Source organism: Nematolebias whitei, chromosome 1, assembly GCF_014905685.2.
Source record: "Nematolebias whitei isolate Nwh7 chromosome 1, NemWhi1, whole genome shotgun sequence".
NCBI lineage: Eukaryota > Metazoa > Chordata > Actinopteri > Cyprinodontiformes > Rivulidae > Nematolebias > Nematolebias whitei.
The window spans coordinates 47207269-47211859 of NC_056498.1; positions in this window are offsets into that span (position 1 = coordinate 47207269).

Below are 4591 nucleotides of genomic sequence, written 5' to 3' on the forward strand. Positions count from 1 at the left end.
CGGGGGCTCAACGTTGGACAGTTTTCTATCTGAACAAATCTCTTCACCTCCCTGTTCAGCCAATCCTTCTTCCACTTCCTGTGATTCCTCCCTTTCCTCCTCTTCCTCCCCGAGCAACAGTGCATGTACGTGCACTCCTGGGAGTTGTAAGCACAAAAAAATAAAAACTGACCTCCTGCACCGTTTCAATTAAACATCATTTATAGACACTTCTTTTTTTTTTTACAAGCTCTTTTTACAGCCCTGGTCCTGTTTAGTCCTCACAGGAACCGTTCTGTCTCTGTCACAGAGGCCAGAGGAGGCAGCAGTAATCCCACAGCCACCTGCGGCCTTTTCTCCTGTCAGCAAAATATTGCTTGTAATCCTGAAGACTAAAAAATATTGAATCTTTGCTGCCGCATTTAAAAAAAACGCCAGAGAAAGTAAAACATGTCGCCTCACACAGGTGTCCTGAAGTACAACAGCCAGAGTCAGCTTTATTAGTCCCACAGGGTGGAGTGTTCGTAGACTCCTGTTGTTCACTTTTATTTACAGCACACGCCGTAAACAAAAAATCAACAACGAAACGGTAAAGAAAGTTTAGTTTCTCAAAATGCAGTACCAGTGCTGAACAGCTGAATGGTAAAGAAACATTAACAATAATTGTTAGATGAATCGTTGAATTAAAAAATGAATTGAAATACAGAACAGAATGTAAAATCAACAAAACAGCAACTAAAGGTGGAGTTAACAAAAGCTTACAGATCTATAGCTAAAAGCTAAGATTGGCACAACAGTACCTGAAAGCTAAGATTAGCACAACGATAGCTTAAAGCTAAGACTGGCACAACAGTGGCCTTAAGCTAAGATTAGCACAATGATAGCTTTAAGCTAAGACTCACACAGCAGTAGCCAAAAGCTAAAACTGACAAAAAAGTATAGCTAAAAGTTAAAATTGACAAAGAAACATTGTTGAAAGCTAAGATTAGTGCAACAATAGCTTAAAGCTAAGACTGGTACAACAGTGGCTATAAGCTAAGATTAGCACAGTGATAGCTTTAAGCTAAGACTGGCACAACAGTGGGCAAAAGTTAAGATTAACAAAACTATAGCTTACTGGCACAACAGTGGCCAAAAGCTAAGATTAGCACAGTGATAGCTTTAAGCTTAGACTCGCACAACAGTAGCCAAAAGCTAAAACTGACAAAAAAAGTATAGCTAAAAGTTAAAATTGACAAAGAAACATTGTTGAAAGCTAAGATTAGCGCAACAATAGCTTAAAGCTAAGACTTGCAGAACAGTAGCCATAAGCTAAAATTAGCTCAGTGATAGCTTTAAGCTAAGACTGGCACAACAGTGGGCAAAAGTTAAGATCAACAAAACTATAGCTTAAAGCTAAAACTGGCAAAACAGTGGCCAAAAGCTGATTGGCACAATGATAGCTTAAAGCTAAACTGGCACAATAGTAGCCAAAAGCTAAAACTGACGAAAAAGCATAGCTAAAAGTTAAAATTAACTAAAAAAAACATAGTTGAAAGCTAAGATTAGCACAACAATAGCTTAAAGCTAAAACTGTCACAACAGTAGTAGCCAAAAGCTAAGATTAGCACAATAGTAGCCAAAAGATAAAATTGACAAAACTGTAGCTATGAGCTAGTATTAACAAAAAACACAGTTAAAGGCTAAAATTAACAAAAACAATATTGGGCGATTTCAAACAGGTGTATCAAGAGATTTCAGATTTTTTTCTATACAAAAATGTTTTGTAAATAAAACCAAATAATTCAAAATATATATAAAAGTTACAAATATGTAAATTAAACATAAAAAAATACATAAAAACAGCAAAACAATAACACTGATACAAAAAGACTCTTGAAGTAAGTTTTAGTTAATTATTTTACATTTTTCACTTTTAGAAGTGGACCACGTTTAACAGCCTAATACTGGAGGGAACTGAGGATGTTAGCGATTGGTTCTCAGCCTGAGCATAACGTGACAAAGAATCACCTCTGAGAGGATGAAGAGGTTTCGGCTGATAATCCGCTGTAATCTGGCCTCAGACCAGCTCCTCGTTAATAAAAAGCTGTTTACTCGTGCACAAAACAACAAAACGTCTTCCTGTCAGAACATCTGTCTACGTCACGTTTGACGGGTTCTGATGTCACCGCTGACATCATCACTGCGAGACAAGACAATGTCTGACCGATGGGGTGGGTGTTGGATTAGAAAATAACTTTATTTATTTACTTTTTGTACTGATTGTTTACTCTAGACAAGTTTTATTATTTTGGTTCTCAGTACATAGCTGGCTTTTGGTCACAATTTTTGATCCGCTCTCCTGAAACTTTTAATAAATCTATAAAGATTAGATTTATGGATCTAGATTAGTCTAATCTGTATTGGATTAGATTAGCTCTAACTATTACAGAAGGTTGTCCCAAATTATTATTGGTTTTAGATAAGAAGGTTGATGGATGCGTGTGATTTCATGGCATTGCTTTTCTAATAAATTTCTGGTTTTTTTTGTGACTTTATGTTTTGTTTGTCTGACATTCGGATGTTCTGCAGATTATTTTTCTCTTTTTCGACATATTTCCTGAAAATTTCTGAAGTGTTGGGTTCATGGATTTGTTGTGAATGTTTAGAGATATTTACAGAACGAACGCTGATGCACAATCTGCACTAATTACGGCGTTTTTAATTTATTTTGTTTCTGTTTCTCTAAATCTAATTACTTCTGCGCACTTCAACGTATTTTAGCTGTTTGTCTTCAGCTCAGTCAGGAGATAAGACTTTTGGTCTTTCTATGCTTTTCGTCATATTTAACAGTTATTAAACAAATGTTTTCCCCACAGATACATGGAGATCTCTTCAGTTCCTTTAAAAACATTGAGCAGCACGCAGGCTCTATCTTTAGCTTTTATGCTGCTTTTAGCCAATGTTTTTGGCCTTTTACTTGTTTTAGCTGCCGTTCTGCTTCCTTTAGCTTTCAGCTAGTGTTTTAAACATTTGAACCAGTTTCATTCAGTACCCAACGTTCACATTGCAATTTCCAAAAAACTGCATTTCTTTCTAGTTTACTTGTGATGATAAATAAGTTTTCTGTTTCTGTGTTTGTTCTGATTTGTGCTCATCTTTCAGCGCTGATGTCATTTTGCTCCATCACTGAACAAACCCTCTCAAATGGAGGACAGTTCTCTCAATGTTTAATAAAAAAAAAAAGTTAAGAAAAACTCCACATTTTAAAACTTTGAGGAGACAGAGTCATTCTTTTGCATTCTTCCTCTAAATCAGTGGTTCCGAACCCTGGTCCTTGAGGAACACCATCCTGCACGTTTTAGCTGTTTTCCTGCTTTGACACACCTGATTAGAACGGACGAGTCGTTGACGGGCTTCTGCAGAACTTGATGAAGTAATTAAGTCATTGAACCAGGTGTGTTGGAGCAGGAAACAACTAAAACATACAGGATGGTGTTCCTCAGGGACCTGGGTTGGGAGCCACTGATTGTTTTTCCACCGGTCACACTCTAAGAGCTTTTTCTCAAAGCAACGTCAGCATTTCAGCTAAGTGGAACTAGATTCTGTGATTCGCAGTTGCTCAGACACTTAGCCAACGTTTAGAAAATCCCACGAGGAAATAAGCGACGTGCTCGACCTCGATGGACACGAACGCACACAAACACACTCCTGACTTGTTTATTCTTCCATGCAGAACAAGACACGGTGCTTCGAAAGCCCTTAATCAAACACGAGCAGAGCCCTCCCACCCGTGACCCGGCGGTGAACCGTTCATTTACTCCTTCTCTGCGAACGCTCAGACACCATTGGGCACCAAGTGTGGTTAAATATTTGCTTTGAATGCAGGAAGTGGAATAAGACAAACATGGAGCTGAGCACAAAAAATGAAAGATGGTTCTGTTTGAACGGGACAAAGCTGGAGGGGTGAAAGTGTTCTGCTCGAGATGAGCTCATGCTGAACTTTCAGTCACCCTCCTGCTCCACAGCCTCCCAGTCTTTGACCCCTCCTCCAGGCCTGGAACTGCTGGGGTCTTATCTCTGGTGTGGATGGGGGCTCCTCTGTGTTGACATTCCAGAGGGCCGAGCCTTGTGCAAACACGCCGGGCCCCAGCAGATGGCCGAGCGGGACAGTGTAGGGACCGAGGATGCAAGGGCAAGCTGCAGGATCCGGGAGAAAAGCTGTGGAGGGTGGAATGTGACAAAATTAAATAAATAAATGCATCATGAGATAAATAAATGTAAATAACTGACAGACATTCATTGGTACATTTATTTATTTCATGGTACATTTATTTATTTCATTGGACATTTATATTTATTTATTTATTTCATGATGTATTTAATTATTTAATTTTGTCACATTCCATCTATGAAATGTGACAAAATGAAATAAATAAACGCATCATGAGATAAATAAATGTAAATAACTGACGGACATTCATTGGTACATTTATTTATTTCATTGGTACAATTATTTATTTCATGATGTATTTAATTATTTAATTTTGTCACATTCCATCTATGGAGGGTGGAATGTGACAAAATTAAATAAATAAATGCATCATGAGATAAATAAATGTAAATAACTGAC